Source organism: Molossus molossus, unplaced genomic scaffold (genome assembly GCF_014108415.1).
Source record: "Molossus molossus isolate mMolMol1 unplaced genomic scaffold, mMolMol1.p scaffold_m16_p_17, whole genome shotgun sequence".
Lineage (NCBI taxonomy): Eukaryota > Metazoa > Chordata > Mammalia > Chiroptera > Molossidae > Molossus > Molossus molossus.
The window spans coordinates 55,869,801-55,897,106 of NW_023425352.1; the positions used below are offsets into that span (position 1 = coordinate 55,869,801).

The window sequence follows — 27,306 nt, forward strand, 5'->3', positions numbered from 1 at the left end:
CTTTTTACCCAGCTTCTCCTAACATTAAACACTTACATAACCATAATACAGTAATTAGAAACCAGAAATTCATTGGTATAGTACTGTTTACTAAACTACAGCCCTTACTTCAGTTTTACCAGTTTTTTACCTACTGTCTTTTTTTCTTTCCCAGGATATAATCTATGATTCCGCATTGACTTTAGTTGTTGTTTCTTCCAGTCTGTTATACTTCCTCATTCTTTCTTTGTCTTGCATCATCTTAGCAAACAGGTTTGGATATTTACTATGTTCTAGTCACTAAAACTGGTGCTTGAGGGAAGGGAGATAAAAGAGTGGAAGTCATGGCCCTTAACCTTTTAGCTCCAATGAGTAGACAGTATATATACAAGGAATGTCTACACAATGTGCAATATATTCTGTAAAAGCCCTTTATAATATCTGAGTAGAGAGGAGAGAGTTACTAACTCACTGGGTGACAGTGTTGAGGCAGCGTTTACAGAAGAAATGACATTTGATGTGGGTCTTAAAGAATTAGATGTTTTTTTTCTTTCTTTCTTGGAGAACTGGGGTAGAAGAGGAGGACATTTGACAGAGGCAACAGTATTTGGCATGAATGCATGAAAAACTGGTAACATTGTAGAGTGGCAAATTGCTTAATAGTAATGGAGAGCAATGAGAGATGAAACTAGAAATGTGTTTAGAAATCACCTTTTTCATTTCTTTTTAATAAATACATCCTCATATTTATGAGTTAAGTTTGTTCAATTTAAAGTTAACCATACTTGCGAGCATTTAATTTGTAATGAGTGTTTCTAATTTTAGAATGTACAACATTAAGATTTTTATTGTCTTTTTGGAGAATCAGAGGGAGTAAATAATTATGTTCAACTGTTATAGTAGCATCTGATAGCTTTTGAAATTCTGTTAATAAGAATATGAATTTATTTTATGATCTATTGAGCACCTGTTATATGACAGATACTGTTCAGGTGAAGTACAAAGCAGCAAAGAAAACATTCTAACTGTTCTAGTTGTAATATATTTGCACTAATATGGCAATTTAGTTTAGCAAGCATTATATCTAGGTGCTCAGAGGATACAAAAATGAATAAATATATGACTAGATCTTGAAGGAAGAAAATAATTTCATTGAGTACAAGTTTGCTGGCACAAGTAATTTTATCTTTATTTCAAATTCATGAGGATTATTTTTGCTAGGTATAGAATTCTGGGTGGTTATTTTCTTTGAACACATTGAAGATATTGCATTATCTTCTGACTTCATTTGTCAGCCTGAGTCAACTGTCTCTGGCTGCTTTTTAAATTATTTTCTTTGGTTTTTATTTTTGAAGTTTGGTACATTATTTCTAAATATGGATATCTTTTTATTTATTCTGTCAGAGAACTGAGGATTGATGTCTTTCGTTAGTTAAGGAAAATCCTGAGCCTTTAAGTCTTCACTTATTGTTTCTGCTTTGTCTTCCTTCTCTCTTTTTGGGTTTCCAATTAAACACATGTTAGAATTTCTCACTGTATGCCTTATGCCTCTTACCCACTCTTCTGTATTTTTTCTCTTTCTGAGCTATACTCAGAATAATTTTTCTCAGTTGCAGTTTACTAATTCTCTCTTAAGCTTTATCTAATCTGCCATTAAACTCATTCATTGAGTTCCTCATTTCACTTAATGAATTTTTATTTAGGTATTTTTCAAATTTGTCATATTTTATAGTTGACAGTGTCTTGCCAGATCTGTGAACTTTTTTTTTTAAATCTCTGAATATAGTAAACAGAATAAAAAAAAAATATCTTTGCTTGTATTTTCAATATATGAAATTTCTATGGATCTGATTCTGTTGCTTATTGTTTCTGCTTCTTCTGACTCATGTCTTTTCATGTGACTAATTATATATTGGATATTGTTTTTGAAAAAACATTTATAGAAATAATTTAAGGTGTAGAATTTTCATGTGCTTCTGTCTTCTGCCTAGTTGAGCAGTTTAAAGTCTCTTCAAGCCAGTTCATGATTCAGGTGTTGTGAGTAGGGCTGCAAATCCATGTTACTTCCCACCTTTTGTAAAGTCCAACTTACAACAGGGATTGGCTTATGTATTAATTTATTATGACTTAGACACAGGTTATACCAGGCCCCAATTTATTGGGTGTTAGAGGTCACCAGAACTTCATCTCATCTTCTCTTCCTAGGGTGGTAAATAATCCCAGGACAAATGTGGCTCTGAGTGTTGGACTTATCTCTCTGGACTCCTAGTCTAGACAGATAATTCAACCCTATCTCATTAGCTCTTTGGTGCTTGTATGAAAATATATGTATATTGTCTAGCCTTTTACATTGTCTCCTTTGTGTTCTACCCAAAGGTGGGATAATCCCATTCAAACTAATCATTAAAAACTCTGGCAAAAAGTGGTATCTAGGGAACTTTTTTTTTTTTTTAGTCCTCACCTGAGGACATTCTTACATTTATCTTCAGATGGAGCTGGAGGGAGAGAGGTAGGAAGAGAGAGAGAAACATTGATGTGAGAGAGACACATTGAGTGGTTGCCACCACACGACCCCAACCGGGGCTGGGCACAAACTGCAACAGAGGTACGTGCCCTTAGTGGGAACCGAACCCCAGAATCTCTGGTCCATGGGCCAACAGTGTAACCACTGAGCCAAACCGACCAGGGCTAGGGAACTTTTCTTAATAGTAATGTGTGTGTACTCTAACAGGAAAGCTTATTTGGATGTTTTGGAAATGCAAAAGTTTGGTAATGAAAATATTTATATAATGATTTATTTTTAGTTTGATTGGCTCTGTATTTACTTTTGTTTCCTTGTACCTTAAGAGTAAATGGTTTTCTAACATAAATAGATTATTGTGATCTACGTACTTTCAGAGTGTAATTTTAAAGCTTTGAAAACACAGTTTTTAAAAGGGATTCCCAAGTACAACCCCACCCCTTGCTCTCTTTTGTGCATCTATCAAGTATGTTCTAATCACTGAATAAGAAGGGTATCACGTAGGAAGTTGTGTAAACATGCTTTTCTTCTTTTATCTTTTGTTAATGCACCAACTACCTGATATATTAAAAATGGACTTTCTTACTATACCTCACTCCTCTTCCAATTCATTCTTGCTTTGCTGTGGGCGGTAGGGGTCCTCCAAACTAGGACTGCAAGACCTGTGTAATTCCTCCTCACTATTGGTTCTCCTGTATTTTGGTCAATGCTCTAGTGACTGCTTGAACTACTGGTTGTCAGACTGACTTGATTTGTTTCGCTTGTAAACAAATGGCCTAAGCCACTGTTGATTTTTGTGGCAGCTCAGTTGCTTGGAGCAAGGTGCTAATGAGACACGGGTCATAGGTCCAGGCTCTGAGTGGGTTGGTAAGCTTTGCTCTGGCCCATGGCCACAGACCCTGACTCCCCCTTGCCAGCTGTCATGCACATTTATGCCATGGCTCATTATGGGGACAGAGCAGGGGGTATAGATAAGACAAGGCAAATCTATCATCTCTGCCAGAAAAGACAATTCCTACTGATAGGTCAGTAACCTTTTTGTTGGAAGAACAGCATATTAGTATTAGCTTCCATAGATGTGTCCATCTGAGACTTACAAAAACAACTTATGATTGTATGGGTTGTCTGCAGTTAGTTTAGAGTACTGCTCACATTTCGAAACATATTTGAATATAAGTTTGGCTTTTTAGTTTGTAAAAGATCATTGTTCTTAGAGATTCTTAATATCATTCTCTAAAATAGAAAAGTAAGCTTTAGAGGTCAAATTTGATAAAGCACTAGAAATAAACTGCAAAATTACTATTATGTTTAGGAAATGTTTCCCAAACCCCTTCATCCTCTTCACTCCATCTACCCTCCCCCCCCCCCCCCCCCCCCGCAATAAGAAAGGAAGAAAAGAAGTGAGGGAAGAAGGAATGGAGAGAGAGAGAGACAGAGAGATGGAATAGTGCTTAAAAAGAAAAAGAGAACTTTTCTAGAAAAGCACAGTTTGCTCTTTACTATAGCGTTTTAGCTGATAATATCTTGCAAAAGGACCCAAAGAGAATTGAACAGATTTTTCCTTTAAGATTTTAGTTTTGATTGTCTAAATTCCTGGTCAGATTAATTTAGATCTTTCTCATCATACAATTTGAGTCATAGAGGTTCTGATTCTATTGTGACTTGAATTTAACTTACATGATGTGAAGCAAAGGGTGAATGTGAGTGTGTGTGTGTGTGTGTGTGTGTGTGTTACTTCCTAAAAGTATTACAGGCCCCATGCTAAACTTTTTGGCTTATATCAGTGAATCCTAGCGTAGGGTATTATACCACTGGTGGTGGACTATGTACAAATACTTTGTTTCTATAGTCATACTTTTGTTTTAATACTTATTAGGGGGAAATAACTGCTTCAGACCTTTCATTTCATGGATATTATTGCTTAAGATGAATTTATTTTTATATACATTTTTAAAAGAACAAAAGTAAGCCAAGTTAAAAATTATTAAAAAAATAATAGCACAGATTAAGCGAAATTGCTGAGGATGGTCTGGGAATGACTGAGGATTGGGAAACACTGTCTTAATTGTACACGGTGGCAGGAAAAACTGCAGGCCCTCGCTGCAGACAGAGATTATTGAAAAGATTTAAGTCCCAGCATTTAGCTAGAAGTTAAGTTGATTTCATAAGTTGTTGTTTATTTATGGGTGGGGGTCCAGGTAGGATAATAAGATTTATGTTTAAAAGAGATCTTTGAGAAATAAACTCAAGACAATTTTACTGATGGGTCATGGGCAAATAATTCTTTTTTTTTTTTTTTAAGAAATAGTGTGGAGAAGAAGAGGGAGATGTTAAGGGAGAAGTCTGGCATTCATGTGTTTATTTATTCATTCATTAATTCAGCCAGTATATTTCTTGAGCACCTGCTGTATGTCAGGCACTGTTGTAGGCATGGGAGATACAACAAGGAACAAAACAGACAGGTCTCTGCTCTCATGAAATTAATTTACATTTTAATGGGAAGAGATAGATAATAAATGAATATATAGCATATGTGCTGGTGATAAATGCTACGGAGATAAAGCAGAGTGAGGGAGTGACAGTTGGGGAAGCAAGATTGCTATTTTATTTATTTATTTATTTATTTGTTTATTAAAATCCTCACATGAGAATATTTTTCTATTTATCTTAAAATAGAGTGTGAAGGAGGGAGAGAGAGAGAAACATCGATATGAGAAGGACACATCGACTGGTTGCCTCCTGCATGACCCCGATCAGGGCCTGGGAAGAACTATAACTGAGGTACATGCACTTGACTGGAATCAAACCTGGGACTCATTGGTCTGTGGGCTGATGCTCTAACCACTGTACAAAACTGTCCAGGGCAAGATTGCTATTTTAAATAATTTAATTAGGAAAGGTCTCCTTGAGAAAGTGACATTTGATCTGAAGGGAGTGATGGAGCATGCCATGCATGGGGAAGGAATGTTCTAGATGGAAAGAATAGTAAGTACACAGATTCTGGTGGATGAGAGTGTGTTCTGACAGGTTTGAGAAGCAGGAGGCCAGTGTGGGTGAGTGGAGTGAGAGGGGAGAGTGGTAAGAGGTGAGGGCAGAGAGGGGAAGGAAGGCCCCAACTCATGCTGAGCCTCAGGAGCCAGTGTAAGGCCTCTGGCTTTGCTGTGAGTAAGATGAGAAGCCTTTGCAAGGTTTTGAATGGATGAAGGATATGAGCTGCTGACTTAGTTTTAAGATGTTCTGGCTGCCCTGTTGAAAATAAACTGTAGGGCAGCAACAAGGAGGCCAACAAGGAGGATGTTGCTATAAATCAAGCAAGACATGTGATGACTTACACTAGAGTTGACTGTGGAAGGAGTGGTGACAAGTGAACAGATTCTGGATATATTTTGAAGTAGAGCGAACAGAATTTATAGGTAGACTTTGATGTACAGTGTTAGAAAAAGAGAAGACTTTTAAGGTTATTGGCCTGAGTAACTAGAAGGATAAAGTTATTCTTTACTGGGATGAACAGAAATAGTAATAGAGTAAGGGGAAAGATGGCATATGGTAGAAGGTAGACTGTTACCTTTAAAATTTTTAAACTTATTTTTAAATGTAAAATAGCCCAATTCCCTGCTTCACTACATACAAAGGACCTGTATTTGCTTTTATTCCGAATTTGTTGCTGTAGATTTCCTGGAATACTTTTTTTAAAACTATAAAGTAGTCATAGTTTAACATATAAAATATAACATAGCCCATTTTGCTCAGGTTATTTTTATTTTTATTTTGTTAAACTTCCTTCATAAGCTTGGCTTCCAAATAGCAATGTATTCTGCCAATTTGGTGACTAATTGGGTTATAGATTAATAATAAGACATTCTTATAAACATCAATAGGAGTGATGAAAGCTTGTATTAGGCAAAGAGTCAAAGAATGGGAATAACTAAAAAACATATTCTAAGCCAAGTTAATATTTAGAGTTTTAACTTTCAAAGGAAGGGATATTACCCTGGGAAATACTTATCTCAGTTGGATATTTCCTACTTAATTCTCATGGTTGGTTTTTTAAAAACAAAAAGAGCTCTGGTCAGTTTGGCTCAGCGGTTAGAACGTTGATTCTCTGTCAAGGGCACGTACCTGGGTTGCAGGTTTGATCCCTGGCCCTGGTTGGGGTCATGTGAGAGGCAGTCAGTCAGTGTGTTCTTCTCACGTTGATGTTTCTCTCTCTTCCTCCCTTCCTTCCACTCTATGTAAAAATCAATGGAAAAATATCCTCAGGTGAGGATTAACAAAAAATAAAAATAAAAAGTAAATAAAAATGAAAAGGTATTCATTACCATCAAAATCATCAAAATATTTTTTCTTAACCATGAAATTTACTTTTAAAATTAGATATTCTGTGACTTGCTTCTTACTATGCTGATTGGATTGGACGTTCTTCCTTTTGCCAAAGGAATAGAAAGTTGGATCTTGTGCCTTCTAGCCCAGTGAACCACTCTAGTCCTTCTCATGAGCTGGTTAAGAGCTTCCTACTGCTCCGTGATGAAATCAGATGATGGCTTCTGACAGTTTAGTTTGCTCTATTGAATCCTTTTTTTCAACTTTGTTTTAATTGAGACTTTGGGTCATAAACTGTTTCTAAATATCTGAAAGTTAAGGGTTTAATACTGGAATTTGTGGGATGCTAGAGGAGATCTTTTAGCCTCTGTATTCAAATCAAAATGTAAAATCTCTTTGTTATTGCACGAGAATCATCCCATGCTTCCCCTCTCCCCATCCACGAAAATGTCAATGAAGAGGATTTCCGAAGAAGGTCAAGGGTTAGTCTTGTTCCAGTCTTCCTTTATAACAACATTTCTTTTTTGTAATCCTCACAAAGGCACTGGTAATCACAGTGATTGGCAAAACCCAAGCATTTTGTGAAACCTATACCTGGAAATTGAGTCAGTTTTGTTGCTTAAATTTCCTTCGCAGAATAACATAGGTTCTGTTGTACGAGTATTTGTTATAAAAACACTTAGTAAGGGGTGGAAACTGTCTATATGGGGTAATATGTAGGAGTATATCTAAACTGGATTATTTACTCCTTTGTGCTTTCAAAGCTCTTTAACAATAACTCTTACCACATTCATTATGTGATATTATTATTAATATTTAGGTGTCATTTTGTTCTGTAGAGTTGGTAGTATTTTTGTAGCACAGTGCCTAATATAGTATATTCATTCATCCATTGAGAGAATGTTTTGTGTGTTCATTATATGCTGGACACAGACATGGTGTGTGCGCAGGAGACAGAGCGGTGAGCAGAACAGATGCAGTTCTTACCACATGGCGCTTATAGCCCAAGGCAGGGTGGAGGGCAGGGGATCCAGGTAACAATCCCACAGATAGCCATGCGATTACAGTGGCGATGGGTGCAGGGCACAGTGAGTAACTGGGTACCCGATATGTATATTAGTATGTATTTTGTGAACACTCAATAAATACTAAATTTGATTTTGAAATTGGATAGACACTTGAAGTTTTAGACTAGTCAAACATGGAATTTTTTTTTTTAAATCATTGTATCTATATTGCCTGTAAGAGAAAATGTTGACTGCTTAATTTATGTTTTGTTTTTTAAATAGCCTGACCCCGGTCCTTTCTTGGTTCCATGTCTCTGTACATGTTGTACTTTTTATTTATTTTTTATTTATTTATTTATTTTATCCTCATTCGAGGACATTTTTCCATTTTTTGTACAGACAGAGTGGGAGGGAGAGAAAGGAAGAGAGAGAGAGGGAAACATCGATGTGAAAGGGACACATCGAGTGGCTGCCACCCGCACAACCAACCAGGGCCGGGGACAAACTGCAACCGAGGTACATGCCCTTAGCGGGAACCGAACCCGGGTCTCTCCGGACCGCAGGTGGACGCTCTAACCGCTGAGCCAAACTGGCCAGGGCATGTTGTACTTTTTATAGTCCTCCACCTAGCAATGCCCCCTCACCCTTCAAGACCCAGCTTAAATGCCACCCTATTCCTTCCATGTCATCTCACACCTCTTTTAGGACAAGGACCTTGTTTATATTTATCTGTGAAATCAGAGCTTGGTCTACCACTTTGTATGGAGGCATCGGGCAGAAGTTTGTTTAGTGAATGAATATATCTGTTGCGAGCCTTCTTCAGTTGTGGCTTTCCCAGGAAGGAGTGACCTCTTGTCAGGTCAGCTCTGTGCCCCACTCCTTCTTTTGGGATATTTACTCTTTCTCTTCTCACGCAAGGTTGTAAAGACCAAATGTTAAAGTAAGAGTTAAGCATATTCAATAAATGTAAGGCAGTGGAATCACCGTAATTAATACTACACTACTATTATTCCTTAGAATACACATTCCAGAAATACAATGACAAAATCTTACTAGAGGACGCCACTGTTCCCAGGTTTGACCTCAGTGTTGTATAATAAACAGTTCTCTACCAATTAGTTTGATGGCCTGGTATAGGTGCTTGACAAGGCCCCTTTCAGGCTTCTGTATATCACTTCAACCCCACACTCCAAAAGTACAGACCGCTAATGAGTTAGCAGTCATGTCTGTCCACAGCAAGGGACTGCCTGGAGCAGATCCCTGCGAAGCGAGACCTCACTGTTTCTGGAGTATAAAGGAAACCTCTCAGGAGAGCCTGAATGATTCAGGAAGTCTGAACTGGGGAGCCAGGGGCTCAGCAGGAGGCACCTCTCCTTGGCTGACTAGAGCCTGCTGTAGTAAAAACATTTTTATGGGGCTCTGACAGACTTGTTGGGGAAATTGAAAATCTCCTTTTTTAAAAACATAATTTAAAATTCTCTCTGATTCAGAATCTGAACAAATAGTGACGGGCTGGTTTATTCTCTGGTGGGGTTGAGGGGAGAGGGAAATCTCAGGGAGCTCTGGATTCTCTCAGTAGCCCATCTCCCTAGCCTCTCACCCCTCACCCTCTCTCAGATGTCTTTCTCCTGACTTGGAGCTGGTTCTGTTTTTCCTACCTTCTTGCCTTTGTTGATGTCCTTTGCCATTTGCAAGCATCCAGCACCTCTGCAAGGCTGTCAGGAACTGTCAGCGTCCACAGTGATCTTTGCCCTTGGACGCTATGCTGCCCAGCCTAGGAAGTATGCAGACCATGTGCTGCTTTCCCTGCTGGTAGGCAGACACCCTCTTAGGTACCCTAAATTTGAGAGGACTCCACAGGCTTATGCAGGCCAACCCAGATCATGAGCCAGACATTGAACTTACCAACAAACAGTGCTCTGGGAAAAAGGAATGGTCTACCTGGCATTTTATTGTTTGGAAATTTCTTTTAAATGGCAATTTTCTAAGGGTGCACAATGCAAAATTCAAGGAAAAGTAAATTGTGTTTTGTATAGCTGTAATATCAGATTTTTCACTTTGCTCACAACTTGTGAAATTCTTAATGCTGGTCTAATGAACAAGGATATTTGAATAAAGCAAGTATTTGTTGTATGTGCCAGATGTGAGAGTTTATGTTCTTTCTTGGGTTAAATGATCACTTACTTGATAGATAAGAAATTTTTTGAAAGTCTGTCATATCCCAGTGGTACATTAGGCCCTAAAGAAGATACAAAAAAATGTAAGACCCTCTCAAGAAACTAATGGTGTAATTGAATGGTTAAGATTTATGAATGTGAAAAAGAGAATGCTGGATATTTTGAGTAGTAAGCAAGTATAACAGTGTGATTCCAGTTTTAAATGCTGTGCGTGCAGGAAGGTAGAGAGATGAAAATAAATATTATTTTGTAAAATCCACTATTACAGAATAAATATATATTTTTAATATCTTCTATTCTATCAAGAAGAACAACTCCAGTGATTTAATTTCTGGTGGAGAGCCTGGTTTTTATTCTGTATTTGAAAATTCTTAGCTCACTTATGCCATTTGACATATGAACTTACCTTTTTGGAGAAAGAAAACATAGTTCTTAAAATTTTAATGGTTTTCATAGCCCTTTTCTTGAAAAATTAAGACATCAAGTCAACAAGTATTTATTGAGCGCACTGACCTTGGGCCAATGCATGTACATTTTTTCGTTTTTAGACAACAGTAAAGTAACCCTGGAATAATGCCTCTTAAGATGACTTTGATAAGTACAAGATGGTGAGCTGAGCTTTTAGCCAAGAACCTTTTTTTTTTTTCTTTGCTGAATATTTTTCTCTTTTGTTGTGTACAGTTGAGAGTTAGAAATGTTCAGACTGTCCAAGCTGCATTTTCATCACTGTCAGGATTGTTTGGTGATTTATAATTAATTAGATAAAAATCTGCAAAGCTTTTGGGGCTATATAATGGGAAATGCTACATAATATGAAGTGGTGGTTGTTTGGACCGCATCTCTTATATCTGATTTGTCTTTTATGATTTCATGCCCATCTCTACCTTGCAGAGATTCTTTCCTCTTAATGGAATTTGAAAGTAATCATTTATCTGAATGAGATTGGTTTCTTCTACCTATTGCTGGGAAATTTAGTTTTCTAACCAGAATGTCTGATCTATTTTTTATGTGCCTGCCAAAAAAATCCCCACATACTGGCCGCCTGAGTTCTGGCTAATGTTTCCAGGCACTCTGTTTTGAAAACATTCCGTTTCTACCCTGTGTTACAGATACTCTTGCATACAATGAAATCCTGTGATAAATATTTTTCAGGGAACATAAAGTATTTGAAAAATAAACGAATGGCATTGTTATCATTAGTCATATGTTGACTGAGCGCCACCAGTGTGTTCATCATGTACAGGACATAGTCCAACACACAATCCCTATTTAGTGGTTTTATAGTCTAATTATTTGTGGAATGGTCATGTCAGAAAAACCAAGGAGCCATCAGTTGGGCAAATTGTTTGCAATTATGATTTATAACCTGCTTTGGGTAATTAATGGGAAAATACAGGTGGCTTTTACTGGGCTGTTGGTTTCAGATATTTGAACAGTAAGTGTGTATTCAAAATAATTCACGGTAAATAAAATAATTCTTATTACTGCATCCTAGGTTCAGTTCTTACTTGTGTTTAACCTACTTGAGAAAAAAGTGAGCATAAATAGGTTTAATATACCATTCTTTTTAGAAATAATTATTTAGGTCTTAAAATTGGTCAGTAGTAAATTATATTATTTAAAAAATGATTGCTGACTTCCGGTCAAGATGGCGGTGTAGGTAACCGCGGTATCGCGTCCTCCCACAACTACATCAAAGTTACAAGTAAACTACAGAACAACCATTATTCAAAACCACCTGAAATCGAGCTGAATGGAAGTCCTACGACTATGGGATTAAAGCAGCAGCCACATCCAGACTGGTAGGAAGGCGGAGGGGACGGGCTGGTCCCACACCCACGGGTGTCGGATAAAAATCAGGAGGACACCTCGGCTGGGAAGGTCCTCCGTGAAGACTGAGGGGTCCCCGTCCCACACCAGGTGCCCCGCTCAGGGTTCCAGTGCCAGGAAGAGAATCCCCATAACTTCTGGCTGGAAAAACCAGCAGGAACTGAGGCTCAGGGAGGCTGAGGTGGCTGGAGCCCCAGGCAGCTTCTTAAAGGGCCCGCGCACGGACTTATCGGACTCACACCCTCTAAGCTCGGAGGGGAGGCAGCTCGAGGGGCGCCAGAGACACACAGGGAAGAACTGAGCTGTTTGGCATTGGAGCGAGGGCTGGAGAGGGGGCTTTCTCCGGGACAAATGTGCTGTCAGAGGCCTTTGTTCCTTTGGTGAGCCCTTCCCTGGGGCGGCAGACAGCCGCCATATCTGGGACTCCAGCAACCTGGCTCACACTGGTAGCCCCGCCCTGGTGACTCCCTGAGGCCCCGCCCCACCCAACTTTCAGGCCCACCCAAGCTGTTGCCACTTGCTTAACCATAGGATTGGCCTGTCTTGGGTCCTGCTTCAGGTTTTCCTAAATTCTTTCAGACAAGCAGCATCTGGTCTCAGCTAGCCCCACACCTCTCGTTAAGTTATACACAGAAACAAACACAGGGAGGCAGCCAAAATGAGGAGACAAAGAAACAGGTCCCAAATGAAAGAACAGAACAAAACCCCAAGAAAAAAACTAAGCGAAATGGAGATAAGCAACCTAACAGATGCTGAGTTCAAAATACTGCTTATAAGGATGCTCACTGAACTTAGTGAGGGCCTCAAGAGCTTAAAAAAAGACCGGTCAGAAATGATGGATGCACAGTCAGAAATGAAGGAGGCATTAACTGAAATAAAGAATAATTTACACAGATTCAATAGTAGAGTATGTAAATCCAAGAAGCAAACCATTGATTTGGAATATAAGGAAGCAAAAAACACCCAATCAGAATAGCAGAAAGAAAAAAGAATCCAAAAAAATGAGGATAGTGTAAGGAGCCTCTGGGACAACTTTAAGTGTGCCATCATTCACATCTTGGGGGTGCCAGAAGGGGAAGAGCGAGAACAAGAAATTGAAAACCTGTTTAAACAGTAATGGCAGAAAACTTTCCTAACTTGGTGAAGGAAACAGACATACAAGTCCAGGAAGCACAGAGAGTCCCAAACAAGATGAACCCCAAGAGGCCCACACCAAGACACATCATCATCAAAATGCAAAAGGATCAAGACAAAGAGAGAATCTTAAAAGCAGCAAGAGAAAAGCAGTTACTTACCTACAAGGGAGTTCCCATAAGGCTGTCAGCTGATTTCTCAAAAGAAACTTTGCAGGCCAGAAGGGAGTGGCAAGAAATATTCAGAGTGATGAAAAGCAAGAACCTACAACCAAGATTACTCTATCTTGCAAAGCTGTCATTTAGAATCGATGGCCATATAAAGAGTTTCCCAGACAAGAAAAAGTTAAAGGAGTTCATCACCACCAAACCATTATTATATGAAATGATGAAGGGTCTTTTTGAAGAAAAAGATAAAATATATGAACAAACAAAATGGTAATGAATACATATCTATTGACAATGGAATCTACAGACAAAATGGACAGGCAGAATAGAAACATTCTCATAGATACAGAGAACATTTTGTTGGTTGCCAGATGGGAGGGGGGTTGGGGGAATGGGTGAAAAATGTGAAGGGATTAAGAAGTACAAATTCATTGCTAGACTGACAAACCTCAAAGGGAAGGGGGTTAGGGGGTGGGAAGAAATGAACCAAAGAACTTATATGCATATATGCATAACCAATGGACACAGACAATAGTGTGGGGCGGGGCGGGAGTTGGGAGGAGGAGGTCAATGGGGAAAAAATGAGGAAATCTGTAATACATTCAACAATAAAGATTAAAAATAAATAAATAAATAAATAAAAATAAAAAATGATTGCTTTTCACAGACTGATTATCCTTATAGTATTTACCCTTCATTATTTTATGATGCTTTAAAAATATTTACTGTCTATTTAGACTTTTGTGCTGGATATAAAGTCTTTATTTTGCATTAGATAAAATGAAAATGTATTAAGTTTGGGCCTACACAGTGCAAATATCTATTTAAATTCAGTAGTCAGATTGGAGTTTTGTGGGCAAAATATTTAACAAAGTTTATATTTATCTTTTATTTTGACTCATAGACTTAGCTGAAATTAAACATAGTGAGTATTAGATATTAAAATGTATGCATTTGCATATGTATTTTCCACTTATATACAGGTACAGTTTTTTGGTACTTTTTTTTTTTTTTCAGGAATGATTACATAGTCCACATGATTTCATTATAGTAGAAGCTTTTTTAATTTGATGTAATAAGAATTGATTGGTTAATTTTAAAAAGTTTGTTGAAAGTAAGGAATAAAAATGATACATAAGCAGTTTTTTAATATTTTAACTTATATAATGTATATCAGCGCTCAGAGCTCTAGGCTTTTTTTTTTTTTTTTTAGCACCGGTCAGAGTTTGTCATCATTTTTCTCAATAGTGATCAGTCTCAGTTTCTCTAAAAGTACTTGTGAAGCAGTTGGAAAATGCAGAATTCTTATAGGTTGTAATTTCCTCCAAATCTTGTACGATTTCTTTTTTTTTTTTTACATTAGTTAAGTCTGTCTAAAAGCATCCAACTAAACGTCCATAGAGATTACAACTCTTTTTGTACACATATTTTATTTGATGTTGGATAACAGTACAGTATTTAATTAAGGTACTTAATTATAGTAACAGGCATAACTGACATAAACAGATTTGAAAACAAACACAATTAAGTGCAGAACTCAACAAGTGGAAGCAGAAGTGCACGGGTGTCCCAGGCAATAGCTTGTTAGCTACTAGTGGTGAGCATTTAGTAGGGAAATAAAAAAGCTTTGGACTAGTGAGGGTATTAAGTGGTAGTCATCTAGGAGAGCTTTTGTTTGTTTGCTTTTTTTAATTTGAAGCTCTTGCCAACTTGGCTCTCCATCTAAAGGACTTCCTTTCTTTTTCTGTTCCTGCATGAATCCCTTGCTCGAGTACAAATATTTTAATCATTGCAGTGCCACACTTCACCTTTTGACCCATGTCTACGGCCCTTAACCTCTGCTGTTTGTTTCTAATTGAAATCTCTCTCATCTTTCATTTTTGAAATTTGCATCATATGGAAGCCCTATGGGTTGACTACCCAACATTTTTATACTTCTATTCATACTTTATATTCTGTCTATATAGCTTATAGAAGTAAAAGTTCAAATATCTAAATTTTAGCCCTGACTGGTTTAGCTCAGTGGTTAGAGCATCAGCCTGTGGACCAATGAGTCTCAGGTTCAAGTCTGGTCAAGGGCATGTACCTTGGTTGTGGTTTGTCCTCGGCCCTGGTTGGGTTGTGTGGGAGGCAACCAGCCGGTGTGTCTGACATCCATGTTTCTCTCTCTCCCTCTCTCTCTCTCTCTCCTGCCCCCCCATCCTCCCACTCTATCTGGTGATAGAAAAAAAATAACCTCAGGTAAGGATTTAAAAAAAAATCTGAATTTTAGTATCAAATATAGCATCCTAGATATAAGTGCTCTTTAGCCATATGAAGTTATAAAACTGGACAGTTTTGTTTTCCCAGTTTTATTGAGATAATTGATATGACAGTTCTTGAGATGCTTAATTTTTAAAACTGTTTACCATACCCTTCTTTTAAAAGCGGTAAAGGGAACTAATATTTTAGAATGTGAGTTGACAACTTTTCACAGAATGTACTGTTGAAGAAAGCAAGAAACACAAGTGTTTATGGGATAATGTTGTCTGCAAGTATGTTCTCAAATTGTATATGTGTGCTCTCTCCCCTTGTAATCTGTCAACTCTTGAAGGCATGGGTCATACCTTTTTTTCTTTGAATCTTCCATGGCATAGTAGATAGTAAGTCTGTTCTTTACCGTTGAAGTAAGTAGTAGGTGCTCAACAAATGCTGATTGGCCAAAATATCTGTATCAAATACAACAATAACTCAGAGTGGCTAACCTCTTTTGAGCAGTTACTACATGCTATATACATTTTCTTAAGTGTTTTATGTATGTGATCTCATGTAATTTGCACAACTGTTATTATTCTCATATTACAGATGTAGAAACTAAAGGAGGAGTCAAAAACATGACTAAAGTTACACAACTCGAAAATGGTAGAACTAGGAACCACATCCAGGAAGTCGAATTCCAGATTCTGTCCCTTATTTTATTACTACAGTGTGGGTCAACAATCTTTTGGAAACTTTCTATAACAAGTTCTGAAAACTTAGATGAAATATACATTTTCTCTTACCCAAACTAAAAGGAAAACTAAAAAATAATCCTTGATGAAGTAGATATATGCTAAATAGGGAACCTTGGGAAGGCCTCATTAGAAATGAGAGAGAAACTAGGAGACCGAATATGGTATTGTCTGTTATCAATGAGACGAATACTCACTTATGCTGTGAACCCTTTTATTTTATACATGTAACACCTGAATGAGAATGGTATATTTATCAAGCTTTCACATTTCGTTGCTGGGTGACATCAGGGAGCTCTTTTTTTTAGGATGGCTGTCCATCTGTTCTCCTGCAGGAACTCCTGGATCTGTGCCACTGCCACTTGGCTGCTGGCTTTAAGGGAGCCTAAATCAGTGAGTTGCTCACACCAGGGAGAACAAACAGGCTCTTCTTCTTAAAGTGTCTGTAATTATATGACCATAATTAGAAATAAAACCTTCTTTATGTAATTTGCAGCTCACCGGGAAAGACTTTCTGCTTACACACCATTTCCCCCGCTATTGTTTCACATGTTACTTGGAGTACAATGGACCATTGAATCCAGTGGAGAGATCCAGAGTCCCACACCCCCTAATTTTGCTGTGGGGTGTTGGGCTTATCCTCTGTCCTTCCTCAGCTTTTGAGTCGTATATGATGGGGCTAATACAACAATATAGGAAGTGTTACTTGTGACAACCTTAATTCCTGATGCTAGTTCCTTGGGAAAACGAGATAACCTAATAAATCATGAATAGAGACTCTGGTTTTGGTGCTTGTGCTTAGGGTTTGGGGTTGTTGTCATTATCTTAAACAATAATATTGTTTGGGTGGTTCTACAGTGTTCAAAGAAATGTAGGTCACTGTTGATTTTTGCCTGATGGTTTGAGATTGAGTAGCTGTTGATTAATTCATGAGCCCCAACTGCAAGGTAGATGAGATGTTCAGTATTGATTAGAGATATTCCCCTGGTTGTATGCTGTTAAAAAGAACTCAGTTGTGAAATACTTCTAAACCTAAATCAATAAATAAGCTACTAAAGTTGTTTTCACCCCATTAATGTTTGTATTTTATTCCTTTAAATGAGAAGGACTGTTAGTGATTTCTGGACTGTTAAGAAAACTAGCTGTATCTTTGGAACAGTATGCTCATATGTTAACCATTCCAGGTGAGTATAAATTATTCAAGTGCACATTTTAGCTGAGGATAACCCTGGCATAATGGAAGAGAAAATGTAACTGTTTTGTTTGGAAAAGTATCATCTTTATTTTGGTGATGTAGATAGAGAACTTCGCTTAGAGCATGCCCAAATACTGATAAAAATTGCAAGGGTTTTGAGATACAGTTCCTCACAGTATGAATTAAAACTCTCTATAATGTATGATATGATCATGGCCTGTAGTTGCTAAGCAGTTAGCTATACTGGCAGTTACTAGGAAGTTTTCTGCCTTGGCAATTTTTTTCTGAAGACTTTATTGAATTTAGAGCAATTTCTGGCTGACTTTTCCCTCTCAAAATACAGACTTGTCCAGAATAATAGTCTTTATGAAATCCACTAAACTCAGAGGCTTCTGGGCCTGTTGTTTTCCTCTCCTTGCCTTCTCTTCCAAGTTCCTAGAATGGGCTGTTGCCTCCTGCTGTGTGGACTTCCTGACCATGCCAACCCCTTTCTTAAATCTTTACAGTGGTTTCTCATTTCCTTTTGCATCTACTCTAGCTGTTCACCCCATACATCAAAGCCAGTCACCAGCAGGCTCTGGATTATCTCATTTCCCTCATCTGCTGCTTAGGTCCCCAGCTAGTGCTCTCTCTTTCCCTCTTTTTCTCTCTCCATTCATTTTAAGTTCCTCTAAGTAGCACCTTCCTTGTGAACTCACTAGTCTTTTGAGCCATCTCCCAAGCACTAGCATTTTCTTACTCTCTTCTCAACAAACTGTCATTTTTTCCTTCTGTTCTAAATAACTTTTGAAAATCCATCTTCTGTAAAAGTCATTTTGAATTAAGCAGAGAATTGCTGATGGTCTTCTCTTCATGTACTCTTGATATACTAGACCTCCCATGGCTTCTTCCTCTAATATCCTCTCCTGTTATAAACTTACCGCTTCCCCTTCCAATATGACCCTTGCCCTTGGCTTATGTATAATAAGAGTACATCCCATCCCTGTTCTGGTTACTGTTCCTAATTTAGAGACTCACACATGGGTAAAGAAAGCAGTTTCTGAGGTCAGCCTTCCGACTTGGAATCTGAATTCCGCCACTTGCAGCTATGCTCCTTTGGGCCCATTATTTAACTGTGTCACAGTTTCCTCCTGAATAAGACTGGGACAGTAATAGCATCTACCTGGGAGTGTGGAAGTAATTCAAGCACTTTATACAGTACCTGGCAAATAGTAAGCATACAATAAATATTAGCTGTTATTATGGGGAAAGAGAATAAAGAGCACACTCACATAGTTTACATATACACACACATACATACAGATACGTAATATATATACATATGTGCGCACACATACTTGCATACACATACATAGTTATGTTGTTTGGAAAAACATTCAGAATTGTAATACAATTTCTTTTTTAGAAAATGAAGAAATTTATATTTTTAAATGCAAAACAGAGTAAAGTTGAACAAAAGCCTGGCTGGTGAGGCAGTGGTTTAAACAAAGGTGGGAAGCACTGTACCAGCTGTTTCTACACACTTACTGAGGATCTGGCATTAGTGGTTTGGTCTTTGTTTAAAAGCACGTAAACCCCAAATGTAGGTATGGATACTAGCATCCTTTGGGGTGACAATGATTAGGGCAATGACTTTTCCTTAGGAAAGTTTCAAAAGCAGGCAGTAGTCCACCCAATTTTAAGGAAATGACAGAGAAATTAATTTTTTTAAAAAAGGTAGTATGAAAAACACCCTTGTTAAAAATGAGTGAAGGGAGACTACTCAGATAAATCTGTCATGAGTTTATGCATTCCCCTTTCCAAGTCTGATATGTCTTCAGTATAGCATGAGGATAATTAACTGTGTGTGTTTTCCTATTTTGTTGCTTGTAAATATCTGTTAAGGAATTTTATAAACATGCTGAAAGTAATCCTGTGCTGATGGGTTTATTTTCTAAAGAATTCTTACCAGGCTTATGTTGATTATTTATATTTTAAAATGTTGACTGTAGATATTGGTGGATTGCTTTCAAATGGATCACTTATTCCCGATTTCTCAGGGATGTATCAGTGAAACATTTATTTAGAAAATAGAAATAATTTTAGATAGGAAAATGTAATCTTTTAAAAATAATAATAAGTGAGTTAATATACCAATGGTTTTTGTGTGTAATATTGGAGGACCCAGAAGTATATGTAACTTCACTACATATAGTTTTGGTGCCATTAATCATATCTTAGAGGTTGCTACTCTTGTGATTGTAAAAATTACTTGGATTTTTCCTCTTTTCATTTATTTATATAATTTAACAGCTTATATCATTTTAGGTTGTTTTATTAATGCCAGTTTTGTAAAATAAAATTATTAGAAACTATAAGGGAGGGTGGCGTGAAAGAGATGACCAGCGTATACTGTTTTATATTTGTAACTTTCATTTCTTTTCAAGTGTAGATTTATTCCCAGTGATACAAATTGCTGTTTTCTTTGGCAGGCATAAGTAGCAAGTCTATGTGAAATTATGTAATGTCTGAAAAGTTATATTCATGATTAATTGGCCTATCCTAGAATGGTATTTGTATGTGTGGAATAAGGCGATCATGCTTTTTATTTGGCAGTGAGTTAAAGTGCTCCTGCTCAGATCAGGTTACTCTTCAGGGCTTTTTGACTAAGAACTGTATATTTAGCTTGATCTCTAAAAAGCATAAAATGTAGCCTCAAAGCCAAATACGCTGGAATTAATATTGTAACCAACTTCAGATAACTTCAAAGCAGGCCATTCCACTCTAACACACCTTAGTTAACAAATAAAGCCAAGAGATTTATAACAACAACATCTCTGTGGCCTCTGAACACACAGCAGGTCCTGATTATGCAAGGGTACATTGTAGTGTCAAATAATAGTTTTAAATTCTTCCTGACCTTGACCCAGACTGATCAGTTACAATGGTCTGTCTGTTTATTTATCTAAGCTGGACTTTACAGGAGCTAGAAAATAAAGCCTTTAAACAATTTCCCCTCTAATGTGTACTTGAAAAATGGTGACATCAATTACAAACAAAACAGTGATAGTGAAGTTGATAACCAGAGGAAGGGTACAGCAGTGGTCCTGGAGCCTAATTTTCGGGAACTTCGGTTTTCTCATCTGTAATGTGGAGATAATAGTAATCACCGTCTGGCATTTTAATGGTTAATTAAGTGCTTACCTGAATATCATAGTATTGCTCTTCAAAACAAATGTTTTGAATATCAATGTTTGCTGTTGCTGCTGTTAGAACTGTTACCATACTACTCTTACTATTTCTTTTTTTATCCTCACCCGAGGACATTTTTTCATTTTTTGTTCAGATAGAGTGGGAGGGAGGGAGGGAGAGAGAGAGACAGAGAGAGAGACAGAGAGAGAGACATCTTCGTGAAAGGGACACATCGAGTGGTTGCCACCCGTACTACCCAACCAGGGCCAGGGACAAACTGCAACCGAGGTACGTGCCCTTAGCAGGAACCGAACCCAGATCTTTTTGGACCACAGGCCAATGCTCTAACCGCTGAGCCAAATCAGCCAGGGCTACTCTTACTATTATAACTCTTCTTGAAGGGCATTGACTCCAGGGTTTTGCTCTTTGGTGAATCATCACATTGAAATTTTTAAGCATGTCCCAGAGTTGAATATGGGTAATTTGGGGGATTACTTTCTTAAAAAAATATGTTTTCAAAATTGATTTTAGAGACAGAGGAAGGTGGGGGGGGGAGGGCGAGAGAGAAACATCAATAAGAGAGAAACATCCATCCACTGTCTCCTGTATATCCCATACTGGGGATTGAGCCTGCAACCTGGGCATGTGCCCTGACTGATAATCAAATGGGCGACCTTTTGGTACATGGGAGGATGATCAGCCAATTGAGCCACACAGGCCAGGGCTAGGGTCTTTTTATAAACTTCAACTAAAAAAAAATTAATTATTTTATTTTTTTCCTTCACCATTTATCTGAATCCACTTAAAAATGGCTGAATCCATTTTTTTTTTTTTTTAATCATCCTCACCTGAGGACATTTTTCTATTTTTTTGTTCAGGTAGACTGGGAGGGATAGAGAGGAACAGAGAGAGAGAGAAACATCCATGTGAAAGGGACACATCAAGTGGTTGCCACCCGCACAGCCAACCAGGGCCGGGGACAAACTGCAACCGAGGTACATGCCCTTAGCGGGAACTGATCCCGGGTCTCTCCGGACCGCAGGCGGATGCTCTAACCGCTGAACCAAACTGGCCAGGGCCTGAATCCATTTTTAAAAAGTTGATTTGGAGCCTCTGTGCCCTCTTCCACCTCCCCCACCCCCTTCCCCCTGCAATCACCACACTATTGTTCATGTCCAGTTTTGCTCAGCGGTTAGAGTATCAGCCCTTGGACTGAAGGGTCTTGGATTTGATTCCTGGTCAAGGGGGTGTACCTGGGTTGCAGTTTCGATTCCCGGCCCACTGGGGTCAGGCGGGCAGCAGCCAGTTGATGTGTGTCTCTCATCGATGTTTCCCTCTCTCTTTCTCTTTCTTTCTCTCTCTCTCTCTCTCTCTCTCTCTCTCTCCCTCCCTCCCTCCCTCCCATTCTATCTAAGGTCAATGGAAAAATATCCTCAGGTGAGGATTAACAAAAAATAAAATAAAAATTATCTGTATTCTTATTACTCAAAGGTGTGGTCCAGCCCTTAACAAGCAGCATCAGTATCACCTGGGAGTTTGTTAAAAATGCACAGTCTCAGGGCCCCATCCCAGAACTGTTGAATCAGAGTCTGCATTTTAACAGTGTCTCTAGGTGTTTTGTTTGTACGTTAAAGTTTGAGAAGCACCAATTCATCTACATCATTTCCTAACCCTCTCCCTGATCCTTAAATTTGTCTGAATAATTTGGAGATGACTACCAGCAGTGGAATACCAGCTGTATTTGTATTATTACATATTAGGATATAAGGAAAATTTCTCATTTTTACTTAAAATATGATTTTTGAATTCATTTATATATGTATTTTTTAATATAAATTTTTTTCTTTATTGATTTTAGAGAGGAACAGAGAAGGAGAGAGATAGAAACATTGATGTGTGAAAACATCGATTGGCTACCTCCTGCATGCCACCCACTAGGGATTGGGCCCACAACCTGACTAAGAATTGTGCTCTGACTAAGAATTGAACCAGCAATCTCTTGGTGCATGGGTTGACACTCAGCCACTGAGCCACACTGGCTGGGCTGAATCCATTTTTAAAAAGTTGATTTGGAGCCCTGGCCGGTTTGGCTCAGCGGTTAGAGCATCGACCTGTGGTCCAGAGAGACCTGGGTTCAGTTCCCACTAAGGGCAAGTACCTTGGTTGCAGTTTGTCCTCGGCCCTGGTCAGGTCGTGCAGGTGGCAACCACTCGATGTGTCCCTTTCACATCGATGTTTCTCTCTCTCTCTCCCTCCCACTCTATCTGAACAAAATATCAAAAAATGTCCTTGGGTGAGGATAAAAAAATAATAATAAAATATAAAAATAGCCCTGGCCAGTTTGGCTCAGCGGTTAGAGCGTCGGCCTGCGGTCCGGAGAGACCCGGGTTCGGTTCCCGCTAAGGGCACGTACTTCGGTTGCAGTTTGTCCCCGGCCCTGGTTGGTTGTGCGGGTGGCAGCCACTCGATGTGTCACTTCGCGTCGATGTTTCTCTCTCTCTCTCCCTTCCTCTCTCTCCCTCCCACTCTATCTGTACAAAAAATGGAAAAATATCCTCGGGTGAGGATAAAATAAAATAAAATATAAAAATAAAAAGTTGATTTGGAAAACAAACATAAGTTAAAATATGGTCCAGTTTTCAACTATTAAATTGGCAAGGAAAACATTTGATAAAATATGTTAGGAGTATACGGTGGCACAACCTCATGCAGATAAAAATGGCCATGTTCTGTGACCTAGCAATCTTACATCTAGGAATTTATCCTCCAGGTATATTTATTTGCATATGCAAATGTATGTCTGTACATTTTTGTAGAATCAAAAGAGTAGTAATAACCCCAATATCTATTAGAATGAAACTGGTTTAATGTACCTTGACTTTTTTAAAAAAGATGTATGTTTATCTGTGCCAGGTCTATCAATGAAAACCTCTCAACGAACCTTTGGGAAGGGGATTTGTGTGTCCAGGGGTTAGACATAGGAGGGAGACTTATTTTCCATTCTATATATCTTTGTACCATTTGCAAAAAAAAATTTAAATCCTCACCCAAGGATATGTTTCCATTGATTTTTAGATGGGATAGCAGGGAAGAAGGGAGGGGGGAGAGGGAGAGGGAGAGGGAGAGGGAGAGGGAGAGGGAGAGGGAGAGGGAGAGAGAGAGAGAGAGAGAGAGAGAGAGAGAGAGAGAAACATTGATGCGAGAGAGAGAGAGAGAGAGAGAAACATTGATGCAAGAGAGGCAGAGAGAGAGAGAGAAACATTGATGCAAGAGAGGCAGAGAGAGAGAGAGAGAGAGAGAGAGAAACATTGATGCAAGAGAGGCACATCAATTGATTGCCTCCTGCACAACCCTGGCCCAGGCCAATTTGACTCAGCAGTTAGAGCGTCAGCCTGCAGACTAAAGGGTTTCAGGTTCTATTCTGGTCAAGAGCACATGCCCAGGTTGCAGGTTCAATCAATTGACCTTGACCAGGGCCAGGGATGAACCACAACCCAGGTGCGTGCTTTTGATCGAAATCGAACCCAGGACTCATTGATCTGTGGGCCGACGTCTAACTGCTGAGCCAAACTGGCCAAGACCAAGGCTAATTTTTTTTTTAATTTATATATTATTACTTTAAAATCAACAAAATAGCCCTTACATTGAAGAGATTTAAGCTATGTCTTTTACACTCATGTCCCTGCCCCCCCCCCCCCCACACACACACACACTTTTAAAGTATGTTTATGTACGGAAACTCATTTATGTCTCTGGAGCTCTCATACCCATGGTTACTAAGAGTAAGCAACTACTTCTCAGTAGCCTCACTGCTCTGTATTTACTCTCCACTTCTTAGACTCTTCCTGTGCATAAATTGCCTGCTGTCCTGTTCAGAGCTATGATTCTGAACATGAGGTATACCACCAGAATCTCCGTGAGGCTTTTAAAACATTGAGATGCCTGAGCCAATTCCAGACCTATGGAATAAAAATCTGTGAGTTTGACTTAGGCATGTGCATTTTTAAATAGGTGATTCTGATGTTCACACCTGGTTAAGAACTGTCTAGAGAGCAGTTCTTGGTAGGGGTCTTCTACTAAAATATTAGCTATTACCCCCACCCCGCCCCCAGGCTCCAAGGCTCCCAGAGTAATAAGTGTGAACCCTTTACTACATATCCAAGGAACAGGAGTGTCACTCTGAATAGCCACAGTAATGATAATGATAGCGATGATGATAAACAATCAGGTTTCTGCATTAGAATTAACATTTTTTGCAAATAAAGAACATTGAAAGTAAATAGGGGAGATCAAGAGCCAGTTCTTTGAAAATATCAATAAAATTCAGAAATCTCTAGCTAAACTGATTAAAAGGGGAGGGGGGAATCAAAATTACCAATACCAGGACATGGAGAAGTATCATTGAACACATAAAAAGAATAATAAGGAAATATTATACCAGTAAATTGGGTAACTTAGATGAAATGGGAAAATTCCTGACATGCACACAAAATAGATAATCTGAATAGCTCTATATCTAATAAAGAAACTGAATTCATAATTTAAAATATCTGCAAAGAAAACTCCAGGCTCAGGTAGCAGACAACTTTAATGGTGAAATCTATCAAACATTTAACAACACAAATGTTAGGTAAATTATTTGAGAAAGTAGGAGGAAACATATTCCAATTCCAAAACTAACCAAAGATACTGTAAAAAAAGGGGGGAGGACTATGGCACTATATTTCTCCTGAATATAAGCATAACAATCTTCTAAAATATTAGCAAATCAAATCCAGAAACATATAAAAAGGATAATATAATGCAAGGTTTACTCACAGTGGGATTTATCCAGAAATGCAAGCAAGATTGGTTTAAATTTTTTTATTGATTTGAGAGAGATTGGTTTGTTTTTCCACTTATTTATGCATACATTGGTTGCTTCTTATATGTGCCCTGACCAGAGGTTGAACCTTGCAACCTTGATGTATGGGGATGATGCTCTAACGAACTGAGCTACCCGGCCAGAGCAACATTTATTTATTTATTTTATTAATCTAGCTAGAGGTTTTCAATAAAATTACGCAGCTACCTAACTTACAGCAGCTCCACTCCTCGGTATTTACTCAAGAGAGAAGGAAACAGCCCTGGTTGGTGCCGTTCAGTGGTTAGAGCATCAGCCCGTGCACCAAAGGGTCTTGGGTTTGATTCCCAGTCATGGGCACGTGCTTGGGTTGCAGGTCTGTACCCCGGTCTTCCTTCCCCTCTCTCCCTCCCTTCCACTCTCCCTAAAAATCAATGGAAAAAATATCCTTGGGTGAGGATTAACCAAAGAGAGAGAGAGACAGAGAGATACGAAAACATATTCAAAAGAGTACTTCTACAAGAATGTTCAAACAGCTCTGAACTGAAAACAACTTAAATGCTGATCAACTATAGAGGGAATAAATAAACACCTGTATATTTTACAGTCATATACTACTCCAATAAAAAGAAAGGAATTACTGATATATGTGACAGTATGAATGAATATGACATTATGGTGAGTGAAAGAAGCCCTACCCAAAAGAATTCAGTGTCTGGTTCTATTTATGAAATTTTAGAACAGAGAAACCCAACCATGGTGGTAGTAATGAGAATAGTGGTTACTTGGGAAGAGAGTGGGAGGGGATTGACTGGGAAAGGGCAGGAGAGAACTTTCTGGTTATGGAATGTTCTTGGTAGAGATGTGGGTTATGTGAGTGTACGTATTTATTCAAAACTTTTTTAAAAATTATTTTTATTAATTTGTCTTTGTTACAGATGTTTCTCTTTTTTCCCCCTTTGATACTCCCCTCCTCCTCCTCCCCACCCCTTCCCCAGCTTTGTTGTCTATGTCCATTGGTTATGCATACATGTATATAAGTTCTGTGGTTTATCTCCCCCCACCCCAACACCCCTGCTTCTGGGATTTGTCAGTCTGTACCCTACCTCTATGTCTCTGGGTCAATTTTGTTCAGCAGTTTGTTTAGTTCATTATATTCCACAAATAAGTAAGGTTATGTGATATTTCTCTTTCTCTGCTTGGCTTGTTTAGCTTAGCATAATAGTCTCCAGGTCCCTTCATATCATCTCAAAGGATAAGAGATCTTTCTTTCTTACAGCTGCATAGTATTCCATTGTGTACATGTACCACGGCTTTTTTATCTACTCATCTACTGGGTTGTTTCCAGATCTTAGCTATTGTAAATAGTGCTGCTATGAACATAGGGGTACATATATTCTTTCTGATTGGTGTTTCAGACTTCTTAGGGTATATTCCTAGAAGTGGGATCACTGGGGTCAAATGGCAGTTCAATTTTTAACTTTTTGAGGTAACACCTTAGTGTTTTCCATAGTGGCTGCACCAATCTGCATTCCCACCAGCAGTGTACTAGAGTCCTTTTTCTCCACACCCTCGCCAACACTTGTTGTTTGATGATTTGTTGATGGCGGCCATTCTGACAGGTGTGAGGTGATACATCATAGTTGTTTTAATTTGCATCTCTCTGATAATTAGTGACATTGAGCATTTTTTTCACATGTCTCTTGGCCATCTGTATATCCTTTTTGGAGAGGTGTCTATTTCGGTCCTCTGCCCATTTTTTGATTGGGTTCTTTTTCTTTTGTTGCGTTGTATGAGCACTCTATATATTTTGGAAAGTAATCCCTTATCTGATGCATCAGTAGCAATTATGATCTCCATATGGTGGCTTCCCTTTCCATTTTGATGATTGTTTCTTTTGCTGTGCAGAAGCTTTTTAGTTTGATGTAGTCCCATGTGTTCATTTTTACCTTTGTTTCTCTTGCCTTAGGTG

At 38.4% G+C, this 27,306-nt stretch overlaps 1 protein-coding gene across 11 annotated transcripts in view; it reads left to right on the forward strand.

Moving 5' to 3' along the window:
• KAT6B (lysine acetyltransferase 6B) overlaps window positions 1-27,306 on the forward strand; it is a 196,124-nt gene that overhangs the window by 87,341 nt on the left and 81,477 nt on the right. The window lies entirely within an intron of this gene.